Genomic DNA, 17,196 nt, shown 5'->3' with positions numbered 1-17,196 from the left:
TTATTTTAAGAAGAAACAACTCTTAGTTTCATTGATCTGGGTTTTTTTTTTTTTTTTTGATTCTATATTGTTTGTTTCTGCTCTGATCTTTATTATTTCTCTTCTTCTGCTGGGTTCGGGGTGTCTTTGCTGTTCTGCTTCTAGTTCCTTTAGGTGTACTGTTAGATTTTGAATTTGGGATTTTTTTTCTTGTTTCTTGAGACAGGCCTGGATTGCAATGTATTTTTCTCTTAGGACTGCCTTTGCTGCATCCTAAAGGGTTTGGATTGTTGTGTTTTCATTTTCATTTTTTTCCATTTATCTTTAAATTTCTTCTTTAATTGCCTGGTTGACCCATTCGTTCTTTAGTAGGATGTTTTTTAACCTCCATGCATTTGGAGATTTTCCAAACTTTTTCCTGTGGTTATTTCAAGTTTCATAGCATTGTGATCTGAAAGTGTGCATAGTATTGTCTCAATTCTTTTATATTGATTGAGGGCTGTTTTGTTACCCAGTATGTGATGTATCTTGGAGAATGTTACATGTGCACTTGAGAAGAATGTATATTCTGCTGCTTTAGGATGAAAAGTTCTAAATGTATCTGTCAAGTTTACCTGGCCCAGGGTATCACTCAGGACCATTGTTTCTTTATTGGTTTTCTAGATGATCTAGATTGGTCTAGATGATCTGTCCATTGCTATAAGTGAAGTATTAAAGTCACCTGCAATTACCACATTCTTACCAATAAGATTGCTTATGTTTGTGATTGTTTTATATATTTGGGTGCTTCCAAATTTGGTGCATAGACGTTTATAATTGCTAGCTCTTCTTGATGGATAGATTCCGTAATTATGATATAATGCCCTTCTTCATCTCTTATTACAGCCTTTAGTTTAAAATCTAGTTTGTCTGATATAAGTATGGCTACTCCAGCTTTCTTTTGAGTTCCAGTAGCATAATAGATGGTTCTCCGTCCCCTTACTTTCAATCTGAAGGTGTCCTCAGGTCTAAAATGGGTAGATAGCAAATAGATGTAGACAGCAAATAGATGAGTCTTGTTTTGTTTTGTTTTGTTTTGTTAATCCATTCTGATACCCTATGTCTTTGACTGGAACATTTAGTCCATTTACATTCAGCATTATTATTGAAAGATATGGGTTTAGAGTCATTGTGTTATGTGTAGGTTTCATGCTTGTAGTGATGTCTCTGGTACTTTGTGGTCCTTGCAACATTTCACTCACAGAGTCCCCCTTAGGATCTCTTGTAGGGCTGGTTTAGGGGTGATGAATTCCTTCAGTTTTTGTTCAGGAAAACTTTTCTCTCTCCTATTCTGAATGACAGGCTTGCTGGATAAAGGATTCTTGGCTGCATACTTTTCCTGCTCATCACATTGAAAATTTCCTGCCACTCCTTTCTGGCCTGCCAAGTTTCAGTAGATAGGTCTGCTACTACCCTTATGTGCCTGCCTTTGTAGGTTAAGGCCCGTTCATCCCTAGCTGCATTCAGAATTCTCTCTTGCCAATTTCACTATGATATGTAGTGCAGAAGATTGATTCAAGTTATGTTTGAAGGGAGTTCTCTGTGCCTCCTGGATTTCAATGTCTGTTTCCTTTCCCAGACTGGGAAAGTTCAAGTACATTTGTTCAAGTATCATTTGTTTACGTACACCTTCAGCTCCTTTCTCTCTCTTCTTCTTCTGGAACTCCTATGATACAGATATTGTTCCATTTCATTCACTTAGTTCTCTAATTCTCCCCTCATGATCCAGAATTTTTTTCTCTTTTTCTCAACTTCATCTTTTTCTATAATTTTATCTTCTATTTCACCTATTGTCCCTACTGCCTCTTCAATCCTCGCTGTGACCACTTGGTTTATTTTACACCTCATTTACAGCATTTTTAAATTCATCGTTAATATTTTTTAGTTCCTTGATCTTTGCAGCAATAGATTCTCTGCTGTCTTCTATGCTTTTTTTTTCAAGCCCAGCAATTAATCTTATGACTATTATTCTAAATTCTTGTTAAGTTATATTTTTTATATCTGTTTTGAGCAATTCTTTAGCTGTAATTTTTTTCCTGGAATCTTTTTTGAGGAGAATTCTTCCTTTTCATCATCTTGGCTAGTTTTATGTCCCTCATATGTTTTAAAAGCTTGTTATGTGCCCTGCACCTGTAAGCACTACTATATTAAAGAGGGGTCATACACTGTCCAGGGCCTGGCCTTTCAGGAGGTATTTTTTGGAGAGTGTTACTTGCTCTCTGTTGTTGTGACTTTGGTTACTTTATCTCCCCACTCATAGTGATGTTTTGGACCCTCCACCAGATGTGCTTTGATTTGTTCACTGAAGTAGCCCTGGAAAGGAAAACAAAAAAACAAACAGAAAACACACACACACACACACACACACACACACACACACACACCAGAAACACCAGCCACAAGTAAACAACAGGGTGGAGGCAGTGCTGGTGGAAGAGGCCTTATCCTATACAAAGAGAGAAATGACAGGGGCGGGGAAAAAGAAAAAATAAAAATTGACCAGAGAAACCATATGGCTTAATCCAGAGAGAGAGAGAAAGGAAAATAAAGAAGGAGTTGTAGAACATGTATCAAGAATGGATTAAATATGTATGCTTAAACAAACCAACAACCAGAGTAACCAGACTAAAGGAGGAAAGAGATGAGAAGGAGAAAAGGAAGGAAGAACACGTCTATATAATAAGAACTGTCCAAGAACTAAACCAGGCAATGCAGGAGTGCAGGTCTGGAGGAGGGGCCATCTGGTTCCTCAGGGTCAATCCTGCTCCAGTAGATAGGAAGTTACCAGGTGCGGAGTACTGTGGTTTGATGTAGGTGGATCCTGCCTCTACTGTGGGCCCTGCTGTCTCATCCCTGAGGGTCCCTCCTTGGTGGTGGTGGGGAGAAAAATGGCGACAACCCAGTGTCTCCTCCACAGACCAGGTGTACCAAACCACTCTGTTTGAGCTGTCCTCACTGTGCTGAGGGCACAAATGAGGTGGTTGTTTTGCTAAAACTCCTATGCCCTAGTGCTTGGCTGGGATTCAAACTCTTGCTCCATGGGCCCCCAGTACTGGGGAAGCACCAGTCTGTGCTGCTAGATATGTGGTCTCTGGCTGGCGGATGCAGGCAGGCTTTGTCCTTTGAATGGTTATACCTTCTTCCCACAGCACTCCAGGGAGGGGATTGCTTTCTCCTACTGCAGACTGCACCCCTGACCTAGCCGCTGAGCCCAGGGCTGGTCCCCCTCCTCCCCAGGTGCGTGATGCTGGCAGGAGAAAGTCAGGAGAAAGTCGCTCAGTCAGGAGAAAGTCTCTCAGTTAGAGGCTGGATCTTTCTCTGTCCCTGTCCAAGGTTTTTCTCTCGTCCAAATACAGTCCTATGCTTCCCCAGCCTCTCTTTCTCTTCCCTTTGTCTCTCCACAGAAGGGGATCCCTCCCCTCTGTTTGTTTTCTCTCTCCCAGTTTGCAATCATGCACCTATGGCCTGTCAGATTGTCCTGGTGGGTCCCTGGAAGCAACTCTTTGCCTCCTGGACTCTTGGGGTTCAAAGTCCTTTGGCTTCAACACTGCTTTGTTTGAGAGAATGGAACCTTGGATCCCCCTACTTCTCCACAATGTTGGCCCTTCTTCCTCTTCTGAGTCTTCTAATTTGTGGTAGATTCCCTCTAGTTAAATTTTATTTCATTTATTCTTGAGCTCTAAATGATCCTTTTTAAAATATTTTTTATCTCTTAGTTGAAGTTCTCAGAGTTCATCCACTCTTTTCTCAAGTCCAGTATCTTTATGACCATGACTCTGATCTCTTTATCAGACATATTACTTATCTCCATTTCCTTTCAATCTTTTTCTGTGATTTCTGTCTTATTCATTCATTTGGAAAATAACCTGTTCTCTAATTTTTTCTAACTCTGTTTCTATATATTAGGTAGATTAGGTACATCTCTTGGTCTTAGAGTGACCTTGTGTAGAACTCTTGTGGTGCCCAGTAGTGCAATCCCCCTTGGTCATAAGAATCAGACATCCTAGGAGTGTCTCCTGTGTGAATGGCATGCATCATCTTGTTGTGGCTGTGCTGTGTGATTCCTGTGGGTCTGCTAGTGGATGGGGTTGGTCTTCAGGCCAGATGGTTGCAATGACCAAAATCACATGCTGGGAGCACAATAGGCAAGGTTTGTTCCCTGTGCTGATAAGAAGCCTGACTGAATCCACTGCAGGATCTGTCTGGTGGCCCTGGCACTCAGCCTAGCTGTCTGTAATTAGCCTCTACAATAGCTACAGGTGTACTAATGGGCAGGGTTTCATCCCTTCACAGCCAACAAAGAGGCCCAGCTGTTGGAACTAAGGTATGCTAGTTTCTGCCTCAGGGAAGAAATTACTTTAGACTGGCACTGGTCCCAGCCAGATATACCTTCCAAGTGTGGCTTGGCAGGAGCTGCTTTGGAGGGATGCCTGTCAAAGTGAGGGGCTTGGGTGGAGTTGGTCTATAGGAGAATGCTGGGGTGGGATACAGGGTGCTATCAAGGTAGATGCAGAGTGTTGGGACTGGTTATTTACATTAGAAACTACAGCCCTGCTCAGATGAAACACTCTTGGATACTCCCCACAAACAGTATTTAGTCTAAATTTCCCCTTGCCATGGTACTTCTTCATATGTTTTTTATGGATAAGCTCCCAGCAGGGACCCTCAGAAGTGCTAATTCTTGTGAGTAAAAACAGATGAGATGAATACATCCTGATAGGGCTTACTTTATTGTGATATCAAGACAACTTCTAAAAACAACTTTGTCTTTCTCATATACTAGTGCTTTTGAAACTAATACACAACACTCCGTCCTAGTGTCATTCAGATCCTTGGGAATTCATGTGGAGATTGAAAGGCAAGTTTCAACTGCTTCAACAGCTTCTCTAACCATTTGGTTTCTCCATTGACTAAAGTTTTCTGAGTAGATGGTGCTGACAGTGAAGGGAGAAGTGGAGAGGTTGAGCTTGGTGATGCCTGTAATGCAGTTAAGTCATCAGTTGCTATAAGGTGACCAAAATGGCAACCCATGGAGGAAGAAGAGGATGTCACAGACTCAAATTAAATTTGGAGCAGAAGGTAGTCCATTTTGGAACACTGGCACAACTGATTTTACAGAGGAATATCTGTAGCTTTACTGAGTATGCTTTCCAAAGTAAGCAATAGAAGAGTATGGCCAATAAGCAGCATGCTGCACTGACCTACTTAATAATAGAGTTGAAGATGCAAAGCAGAGTCATGCCTGCAAAATACAGTGTCCTATAAATTTGTAATTCTTTCTTGTTCTTGCCACTCAAGGGAAACACTAGTTGTTATGACAATTATTGACATTGTCCCAAGTATTATCATCCTACATTATACTAGCTAATATTAGGCATTCAATGTTGATAAAAGATGTTCTATATGCCTGAAATTTTTACAGATGCATCATATTATGGTCTTTAATTTGTTGTAATATACCTTTTCCTTTGGTCACCAAGTAGGGTTTTATTATGGCAGGTGCTATGATTTTCCCCATATTCTTGTTTTTTAGTTAATACTTTTCCTATTTTAGATTCTGGGGTGGTATTAATGCTAATTCCTATCTCTGTAGCTGCCTGCGATACTAATAGGAATTTTTTCATCCTTTCTATATCTATGGTGTAGTGATTGCCACCTTCCAGATCATTTTAGTCCAAGATTTCATATCTAGATTGTTAGTAAGCAACCTAAGCTTTTGCTTAAGCCATGATACCTTTCAATTGATCCAGAGACAGTTGGGTTGTAGAATAAGAGGAAGTTTCATATTATGCCTTGTTCCTTAGCCCATTCTTGATTAGCTGTTATGTGAAGTAGGTGCCCTAATCTGATTTTATGATGGTTGAATTACCAGAGCAGGGAATCCAGATTTCTAAGGCTCATATGGTGGATTTTTTATTATTTCTTCCACAAGGATAGAGTAATTGATGTGTATAAAATTGTTGATACACATAATTTATTCTCCAATATAGGCTAGCATTCCATGTAATCACTTTGTACAATTTGGAAGGGTTTGTTGTCTTTGCATGTATCTGGATGATTCATTAATGAAGAATCAATGAATGAATCCTCTAAGCTTCAAAATTGTGGCAATTACATCCCATAATTTTAAATTAAAGGTATTTTGTGGATATATACATGTTTCTTTTCTCCAACGATGTTCTAGTGCCATGTTTGCCACTATGGCCTGTTTGGTGATGTGCCCATACAATGATCCTATCCATTGGCATATCTGTGTGTCCACATTTTATGTTCCATTGTCTTTATGTATGATTATGTTTTGAATTGATTTCATCCTTATACATGAATCATTGTTTTTTTTCATAAATTTAGGAATCTTTACCTCTTTAGTTTTCCTAGTGAGTTTGTTTACTTGGTTATTAAATTTGGTAACTTCATAGTTGTCCTTCTGATGTGCAGAGATGTGTGTAACCAATATAGAGATGTCATCCAGTGCTATTTTCTGCCATATGCCATTACCCCAAATGCTCTTACATCCTATTTCCCAGGTCCTGCCATGACCTGACCAGAGAGCTAGCTATTGATTTACCTACCATCCTTGGATCCAAAAATTACATACCTCGTTCTGACTTCCCTTAACAGACTGTTCAATTGCCAATTTTATAGCTATTAGTTTAGCCATAAATTGATGTTGTGCTGATTCTCCCAAGCCTGATTCTATCCTGGTTTGTCCATTATTAGTCATTCCTCTACAGATTGACTGCCAGGATATTCTGGATGATGGCAAGAAAGCTGATCCATCTAAAATCATGCACTGTTGGGACACTTGGCTAGCTCAGCTGGTTGAGTGTCCAACTCTTGATTTTCAGCTAAGGCCATGATCCCAGGGCCATGGGATTGAGTTCTGCATTGGACTCCATGTGGAGCATGGAGCCTGCTTGAGATTCTCTGTCTCTCCTTCTTCCCCTCTCCTCCACTCATGCACATTCATATTCCAGCCCCCCCCCCTCTACACACACACACACACACACACACATATAAATATATGTATATAAATTTACTATATATATATATATATACACACATATACATATATATAAAGTAAATAAAAGCATGCACCATTGACTGCTGTGATCCCTATTACCTAACCACTTGAACTTACTCCTCAAAATCCAGCAAGTCCACTATTGGCATTGCTGAGATATTTTTTAGTTAATGCAGGTCAACTTTTAATCTGTGGCCCTACTCAGATATGTACCATTGTTATTTTATAGCTTTATAGTCAAGAGTACTTCCCATCTCTTTGTAGAGGTCTGCTTTATCTACTACAGAAGGGTTTTGGGGAGTTTAAGTGTAATTGGTTTATTTTCTTAGTGTGTATTTTCTAGGGCCTTGTAGAATGTTTAGGTGAGCCTTTCAATTGGTTGGTGTATGTTCTCAGACAATGGGAACTCCTTAGTGTAAAGCCCAGTTGGGTAAAACTTGGAGTTCTGTGGTGTTTCGGTCCACAGTGATGCTGCTGCAAACTCTCCTGAGTACAGGCACTCTAATTTGTATTTAAAGTCCTCATTAGATGATGCCAATGTGTTAAACATTCTGACAGCATTTTTCAAATAAAGGCTGTCTTGAGTCTCTAGCCATCTAAAGTCTCTACTCATCCTATTTATTTCATGAATGTGTTTTAATATTATCACCAGAAGTGGTATGTGCTATACCAAATATCCAAACAGTCCTCTCAGTTTCTGAGCTGCTTCTTTTGTGGTAGGAGTCAATACACAATTGATATTGTTTATGACTAGGTGTGGGTTTTTTTATGCCTCCAGAGGACTACATTTTGCCTAGCACTTTTACTGTAGTGTGTGGACCTCACTTGGGTCAGTTTTCCATTTTCTGAGTGTAAGTAATTAAATTAATTCTATTTTGACCCTAATGTGTTTTTCCTAGTTACCGCCATAAATAAGGATGTCATCAATATATAGGAAATACTGGGTTTTTGTGTGTGTTTTCATCAAAGGCCTGGATGTCTTGTGTTGAAACATTATGGGCTATTACTAGACTGCTAAGGTATCCTTGTGGTAGCCTAGCAAACTGATACCGCCTGCCTTGCCAGATAAATGCAACCATGGGTTGGCTCTCCTCCTCAATTACAATAGCAAAGAACATGTCACATAAGGTCTGGATGTCACGGTGATATTGGTGACATATCACCATGTCATAAAGTCTAGATCCAGTGGTGATACTGGTTATGATAGTGTCTATATCCCAGAGTGCTGCCTCAGTTTGGGGAGACTGAATTGTAAAACGGTTTCTTAGTTCTGAGGGTAGCCAGTTGAGAAGATGTCTAGATCCAAATTTCAAAGCATCTTAGATGGAGTGAAGGCAAGTCACAATCAAATGATCTTTCTGGTTTGCAGGTTAAATGTCTGTGGTGATCTCTGGCCACACAACAACCAGTAAAAGATTATCCATACATATGCTGTTCTGGTGGTTTCTCTGGTCCCATCCAAGTCATTCATATTCACTTTCAATGTTTCAAAAGAATGGGAGATAATCAGAAATGTTACTTTGGAAAGATGTAACCAGATTTGAGATACTAAAATTAAGGATCTAGTCTAGTTTACAGGTAGAACAAAGTCAATTAATAGAACTAGAATCTAATATCTAAAAGTTCATAGTTTCAGTCAAAACAATTTTTCTCTCTACAATTACCCCCATTTCTATCAATTATAACCATTAAGACTAATTTGTTTGCAAACAAGGCTAGTTTCAATGAACTTAGCTTGATTATATATAAGTGCAGTGAGAGTCATGATTGATCATATAGGATCTTTTACATCTGCTTTGGTGGAACTTTTCATAAAACATCTCAGGTTGAATTTTTAACAGCGCCTTGAGGCTAAGAAATAAAGCAAAATATGTGCCATCATGCTTTGCCTGCAATACCTATGGATTTAGGTTACTTCCTTTTTTAACAGGGTCCCCAAAATATCCTGAGGTTCCTGCACGTGCCTGGAAGTGGCCCTCTTTACTTACCTGGTAAGAATGCTGAAAACCTGTAAGCAAGTATCACACTAATTCCAAGGTACTTTATTGGCTCCATAAAGTCAGTATTAGTTGCTTAAAGCTGTCTAGTTATATCTGAGCCTATGCAGATCTCTCTTAAATATGACATTCCAGTCAAAACCTTAGTAATAAAACCAGTGTTCCCAACTGTCCTGTTATAAGGAAGACAGATTCTTATGGCAATATATTTGTATATGTTCAATAAGTATATAAGAATACTCACTGAGAGTTTCCAAATTCTGGGGTGATCAGGCAGGCAGAGCTTACAAAGGTATAAATTACCAAATTGCTGAGGAAAGGTTTTCCTGTATCTGGGAAAAAAAAGATGAAAAAGCTAGTATTTTGGGGCATCTGAGTGGCTCCGTCAGTTAAGGGTCCATCTCTTTGTTTCGGCTCAGGTCATGATCTCAAAGTTTATGAGTTCAAGCCTCACATCAGGCCTGCACTGACAGTGGGGAATCTGCTTGGGATTCTCTTTCCTCTTTCTCTGTTCCTACCCCACTTGCATTCTCTCTCAAACTTAAAATTTTTTTTTACAAAGCAGTATTTCAAAAAATAAAAATCCTAAAAATTTTCAGTTTATTCACTCCCATTCGTAATTAATTTCTCTTTTTGTTTTATTTGAGAGAGAGAGGGAGAGAATCTCAAGCAGGCTCTGCACTGACAGATGCAGGGCTCCATGAGATCATGACCTGAGCTGAAACCAAGAGTCAGTGCTTAACCAACTGAAGCCACCCAGGCACCCCTGTAATTAATTTCCCTTCATCTTGACCTTCTGTTACTTTTGTGAAGCCATCAGTTTCTCCAATAGAGCTGTGTAAATTCTTACTCAGTTCAACGGTATGATCTTAAGTTATAAGAGACCGATATTCCAGGTATTTATCAGTCTTTTTCCTGAATCTCCTTGAAGATGAAGCACTTTTGCAAAAGCATCAAAGTAAAACAATAACTGAAAATTACTTAAAAATGGTAATGGTTAATGATTTGATTAGAATTCATTACAATGCAGGGGCACTGGGTGGCTCAGTGGGTCAGGCATCCAACTCTTGATTTCAGCTCAGGTCATGATTTCACGGTTTGTGACTTTGAGCCCTCAATTGATCTCTGCGCTGTCAGTGCAGAGCCTGCTTGGGATTCTCTGTCTCTCCCTTTCTCTCTGCCCCTCTGCTCTCTCTCAAAAACAATTTAAAAACATTGTTACAATGCAATTGACAAGGAGATTTAATCATCACAGAAATAACCAATACTTCAAGATAATAACTAGAATTACAAGTGATAACATAACCAATTTCTAGGAGTCTCACACAATTTCTAGAACACTTAATTATATTTATGGAAATATAATCTAAGAAGGTTTAGCATCACTTACTTGACAATGATTCCCATGCAATTTAACATACCAAATAAACATAATTAACATCTCTTTATTCTCAAGTTAGCTAACATACAGTGTAGTCTTGGCTTCAGGAGTAGAATCCAGTGATCTGTTACATATAACACACAGAGCTCATCCCAAGTGCCCTCCTTAATGCCCATCACCCAACCCCTATCAATTGTTTGTTCTCTGTATTTAAAAGTCTCTTATGGTTTGCCTCTCTGTTTTTATTTTTCCTACCCTTCCCCTATGATCATTTAAGTTTCTCCAATTCCACATATGAGTGACATCATATCTTTCTGAATTATTCTGCTTAGAATAATACCCTCCAGTTTCATCCATGTTGTTGTAAATGTCAAGATTTCATTCTTTTTGATGGCTGAGTAGTAGTCCATTGTAATACAATTCCATTGTGTATACACACACACCTCTTTAATCCATTTATCAGTTGATGGACACTTGGGCTCTTTCCAGAATTTGGCTATTGTTGATAGCACTGCTATCAACATTAGGGGGCATGTGCCCCTTCGGGTCAGCACTCCTGTATTCTCTGGATAAATTCCTAATGATGCAATTGTTGGATGGTAGGGTATTTGTAATTTTAATTTTTTGAGGAACCTCCACACTGTTTACCAGAGTGGCTGCACCAGTTTGCAGGCCACCAAAAGTGCAAGAGGGCTCCCCTTTTTCCACATCCTTGCCAACATCTGTTGTTTCCTGAGTTGTTAATCTTAGGTATTCTGACCAGTATGAGGTGGTATCTCAGTGTGGTTTTGATTTGTATTTCTCTGATGATGAGCATTGTTGAGTATCTTTTCATGTGTCTTGGAAAAGTGTCCATTCATGTCTTCTGGCTTTTTCTTCACTGGATTGTTTGTTTTTTGGATGTTGAGTTTGGTAAGTTTTTTATAGATTTTGGATACTAACCCTTTATCCAATTTGTCATTTGCAAATATCTTCTCCCATTCCACAGGTTGCCTTTCAGTTTTGTTTCTTTTGCTGTGTAGAAGCTTTTTATCTTGATGACGTCTCAATAGTTTATTTTTGCTTTTATTTCCCTTGCCTTCAGAGACATGTCAAGGAAGAAGTTGCTGTAGCCAAAGTCAAAGAGGTTGCTGCCTTTAACATCTCTCTTTTATGGGAATAACAAACCCTTGAAATCTTCCAGAGATCCTCTGGGAAGTTTCAAACTCAGGAAGACTTCATTTTAGAATTTGGGAGTTTTGTCAAAAAAATAAAAAATAAAAAAAGTTCAGACTTTTCATTAAACAGAGTAACATATCATACAATAATTATCCATTTTATCTAAAGTGGCAGTTAAAGACTTCATAGGCAAATAAAATTAAACACTCTTTTTTCTAAGTAATCAAAGACTTGAAGACAAAACATGGAACCTTTATTTTTCTAGGTACATTGCATTAAAAGTAAAAAAATTGTTTACAATTAAAAGGACATTTTCTTAGATTACTGTTATGATTTGAACAGACAAAAAACAAATTTTAATTTGTACCAGCTTTTTATATTAAAACTCATTTTTCAAATAAATCATTTTAATCTTAGCCAGAATGATCATACATTAAAATCATTTTAAAGATTCCTTGTTCACAATCTTTTAAGACTTTTTTTTTTTTTCAACGTTTATTTATTTTTGGGACAGAGAGAGACAGAGCATGAACGGGGGAGGGGCAGAGAGAGAGGGAGACACAGAATCCGAAACAGGCTCCAGGCTCTGAGCCATCAGCCCAGAGCCCGACACGGGGCTCGAACTCACGGACCGCGAGATCGTGACCTGGCTGAAGTCGGACGCTCAACCGACTGCGCCACCCAGGCGCCCCAAGACTTTTTAAAGAGGAAAAAATCTGAATGTGAAAAAAAAAACATTAGTCTCACTTTAGGACAAAAATTTTTGATAAAGAAGCTATAAGAAATGGAGGAGAAAAACACATGTTCTAATTTTCTTGCATATGGAGATGTTTCCCTATTTTTAGTAGCTCTAATCACATACTAGAAGCTTTAACCCTTAGGCATCCAAATCGGCCAGGAGGAGGTCAAATTTTCACTCTTCGCAGATGACATGATACTCTATATGGAAAACCCAAAAGATTCCACAAAAAAACTGCTAGAACTGGTCCATGAATTCAGCAAAGTGGCAGGATATAAAATCAATGCACAGAAATCAGTTGCATTCCTACACACCAAAAATGAAGCAACAGAAAGAGAAATCAAGGAATCGATCCCATTTACAACTGCACCAAAAACCATAAAATACCTAGGAATAAATCTAACCAGAGGTGAAAAATCTTTACACTGAAAACTATAGAAAGCTTATGAAAGAAATTGAAGGAGACACACACAAAAAAAAAAAAAATGGGAAAAGATTCCATGCTCCTGGATAGGAAGAACAAATATTGTTAAAATGTCATCACTACCCAAAGCAATCTATACATTCAATGCAATCCTTGTCAAAGTAACACCAGCATTCTTCACAGAGCTACAGCAAACAATGCTAAAGTTTGTACAGAACCAGAAAAGACCTGGAATAGCGAAAGCAATCTTGAAAAAGAAAACCAAAGCAGGAGGCATCACAATCCCAGACTTCAAGCTATACTACAAAGCTGTAATCATCAAGACAGTATGATACTGGCACAAAAACAGACACTCAGATCAATGGAACAGAATAGAGAACCCAGAAATGGACCCACAAACATATGGCCAACTAAAGACAGTCTCTTCAGCAAGTGGTGCTGGGAAACTGGACAGTGACGTGCAGAAGAATGAACCTGGACCACTTTCTTACACCATACACAAAAATAAACTCAAAATGGATGAAAGACCTCAATGTAAGACAGGAAGCCATCAAAATCCTTGAGGAGAAAGCAGGCAAAAACCACTTTGACCTTGGCCACAGCAACTTCTTACTCAACACGTCTCCAGAGGCAAGGGAAACAAAAGCAAAAATGAACTATTGGGACCTCGTCAAAATAAAAAGCTTCTGCACAGCAAAGGAAACAATCAGAAAAACTAAAAGGCAACTGACAGAATTAGAGAAGATATTTGCAAATGACATATCAGATAAATAATATCCAAAATCTACAAAGAACTTCTCAAACTCAACACCCAAAAAACAAATAATCCAGTGAAGAAATGGGCAAAAGACATGAATAGACACTTCTCCAAAGAAGACATCCAGATGGCCAACCAACACATGAAAAGATGCTCAACATCACTTATCATCAGGGAAATACAAATCAAAACCACCATGAGATACTACCTTACATCTGTCAGAATGGCTAACATTCACAACATCAGATGTTGGCGAAGATGCAGAGAAATAGGAGCTGTCTTGCACTGCTGGTAAGAATGCAAACTGGGCAGCTACTCTGGAAAACAGTATGGAGATTCCTCAAAAATTTAAAAACAGAACTACCCTACGACCCAGCAATTACACTACTAGATATTTACCCAAGGGATACAGGTATGCTGTTTGGAAGGGATACACGCACCCCAATGTTTACAGCAGCACTATCAACAATAGTCAAAGTATGGAAAGAGCCCAAAGGTCCATCAATGGATGAATGGATAAAGAAGACACACACACACACACACACACACACACACACACACACACACACAATGGAGTATTACTCGGCAATCAAAAAGAATGAAATCTTGCCATTTGCAACTATGTGGATGGAACTAGAGGGTATTATGCTAAGTGAAATTAGAAACAAATATCATATGACTTCACTCATATGAGAACTTTAAGATACAAAACAGATGAACATAAGGGAAGCAAAAATAATATAAAAACAGGGAGGGGGACAAAACATAAGACTCTTAAATATGGAGAACAAACAGAGGGTTGCTGGAGAGGTTGTGGGAGCAGGGGATGGGCTAAATGGGTGAAGGGCACTAAAGAATCTACTCCTGAAATCATTGTTGCACTCTATGCTAACTAACTTGGATGTGAATTAAAAATTAAAAAAATGTCTTTTACCCTTAGAAACTTTATAGTGAAAAATACTAAGCAATTATGAATTGTTACATTTACTTAATTTGCCAATCTAAAAATGCACTATGAAGGTATTTATAAATTTCTTGAAATATGTGCTTATTCATAACAATCTTTCAAAAAGCACAAAACACTGTTTACTAAGAGACTCAAGTTTTAATTCCTCTGTGATAGGAAAGCCAAAAGAATAGATAAACCTATAGTCATTAATGTTTTATTCTTTACTTATTGGGAAATAAGTTAAATTCAATGATATCTACATTAACTCATTTAGCAAAACTTAAAGGTTTCAGGGTACCAAAAGACTTAGAGAAACTATTTTAAATAGTTGATCTATAAACTTTTATGTTTTCTTTTTTTAAGTAGGCTTCATATCCAGTGCGGAGCAGAGCGCAGGGTATTAACTCACAACCCTGACATCAAGACCTGAGTTGAGACCAAGAGGCAGATGCTTAACTGATTATAGGTAAAGGGTGCCTGAGTGGCTCAAACCTTTTTTCTTCAACTTACTTGCTCTTTTTTTTTTTTTAAGTTTATTTTTGAGAGACAGCACATACAAGTGGGGGAGGGGCAGAGAGAGGGGAACAGAGGATCCTAAGTGGGCTCTGTACTGACAGCAGCAGGCCCTATGTGGGGCTCAAACCATGAGATCATGACCTGAGCCAAAGTTGCATGCTCAACTGACTGACCCACCAAAGTGCCCACAATTTACTTAACTCTTAACAATTATATTTAGATTACTCATAAAAACTTCATGAGATATCAAACTCAGCTATTCTCCCTGTTGAAAATTCTGTAACCTAATCAGACTGCCAGGGAAGATGTCAGAATAGGAGGATCCTAGGCTTACTTTGTTCCATAGATACACTGTCTTATGAATCTCCCCCTCCAACCAGCCACACTGGGCAGGAGTTCCTCCAAAATGGCTCCAAGTCTCTTCCCATAAGCAGACAAGTACAAACCTTGTTTATGTTATGCATCCCACCCTCGTGTTCTCCTGCAGACTATCCCATCCAACCCACCCCACTTGGCAGGAGTCCATCCAAAGTGGCACCACAAGCATGGCATTCTGTAAGCAGCACTGACAGTGGCCAGCACCACTCAAAGTGACTCCTGCCCTGGGGAAGGTGGAAAATAATCACACACACTAGTTTGCAGGCCAACCAGTGGGCTTGGGGCAGACAGCTGGTCTGACTGTAGGTCCCACCCACCAACAAAAGCCTTTCAGGAGACAATGCTGGGAGTGTACCCTGTAGTTCAGTGCAACCACAATTCTGGAAAATGAGCTGAGGGCATGCATCTTGACTGACCCAACTCAAGCCCCTGGTGGCTCTCAGACTGGGCCCTTAAAAAGCACAGGTACGAAACCCTACCCCTAACAGGCGAAGAGTCATTGCAGACAACTAGACTAAAGTCAAACACACCTCAACCACAACAGTAGGATGCACACAACACACATAGCAGAAAACCCAAAGTGCCAGCTTCTGCTGCATAGACCTCACATTGCAGGGCACTATAGGGCCTCTTGTTCATAAGCCCACCAATTTCAAAAGCAGGAGACCTAGCTGACTAGGAGACCTAGTTAGAAAAAATGAGAGGAATAGGTCTCAAATGAAAGAACAGGACAAATACACAGCAAGAGAGCTAAACAAAATGGAAATAAGCAATAGGCCAGATACAGAACTCTAAGTAATGGTCATAAAGGTACTCACTGGGCTCGAGAAATGAGTGGAGGATCTCAGCAAGTTCCTCAACAAAGAGAAAATATTAAGAAGAACCAACCAGAGATGAACTCAATAACTGAAAAATACACTACATGGAATAAAGGACTAGAGGAAGTAGAAGAATGGATGAGTGACCTGGAGAACAGAGTAATGGAAAGCAACCAAATGGAACAGAAGAAAAAAAGAATATTAGAAAATGAGAATAGGTTAAGGGAGCACAGTGACCCCACCAAGTATAATAACATTCATATTATAGGGATCCCAGAAGAAGAGAGAAAAAAGGGGGCAGAAAATTTAATAAATAATAGCTGAAGACTTCCCTAATCTGCAGAAGGAAACAGAAATCCAGATCCAAGAGGCACAGAGAGCCCCAACAAAATCAACCTAAGGTGCTCCACACCAAGACACAGAATAGTTAAAGTGACATTTTAAAAAAAGTGATGAATTTTAAAAATAGCCAGAGAAAACAGTTACATACAAGGGGAATCCCATATAAGGCTATCAGCTGAGTTTGGGCACGATATATTCAAAGTGCTAAAAGGAGAAAAATCTGCAGCCAATAATACTCTCTATCCAGCAAGGCTATCATTCAGAATAGAAGGAGAGAGAAGTAGTTTTCCAGACGAAAATAAAGACATTCATGACCACTAATCCATTTCTACAAGAAATGTTAAAGGGTTTCTCTGAGTGGAAAGGAAAGCCCATAAGCAGGAGTAATAAAAGTAGGAAAGGGAACACTTTCATAGGTACATATAAACATTATAAAAACAGTATATTAATCCCTTATAAAACCAGTGTGGAGGTTAAAGCACAACAGCAGGAATATTGGGCCACAAATTCAAAAATATTAAAATCAATATATCTATGAAAATTGGTTAAGGTATTCACAAAATAAAGATGTAAAGTATAACACCATATACCTAAAATGTGGGGTGGGGGAAATAAAGTATTAGTGCTTTTAGAACGGGTTCAAGCTTTACCAACAATCAATATAGACTGCCATATGCATAGGATATTATATATAA

At 38.9% G+C, this 17,196-nt stretch overlaps 1 long non-coding RNA gene across 4 annotated transcripts in view; it reads right to left on the bottom strand.

Annotated features, from left to right (window-relative positions):
• Positions 1–17,196, bottom strand: part of LOC121033900 (uncharacterized) — a 57,126-nt gene that overhangs the window by 13,281 nt on the left and 26,649 nt on the right. For 2 of the 4 annotated variants that reach the window (XR_005792184.1, XR_005792187.1), the window contains 2 exons: positions 9,284–9,371; positions 8,172–8,518 (listed from right to left, as the gene is read on the bottom strand). This is a non-coding gene — a long non-coding RNA (uncharacterized LOC121033900). Of the gene's footprint in view, positions 1–8,171; positions 8,519–9,283; positions 9,372–11,477; positions 11,636–17,196 lie in introns of those variants that run through there. The other 2 variants (XR_005792186.1, XR_005792185.1) reach the window with 2 other exon arrangements.

The sequence above is a fragment of the Herpailurus yagouaroundi genome, unplaced genomic scaffold (assembly GCF_014898765.1).
Source record: "Herpailurus yagouaroundi ecotype Mexico unplaced genomic scaffold, PumYag 159, whole genome shotgun sequence".
NCBI lineage: Eukaryota > Metazoa > Chordata > Mammalia > Carnivora > Felidae > Herpailurus > Herpailurus yagouaroundi.
This window is presented reverse-complemented; position numbering and strand designations above follow the sequence as displayed.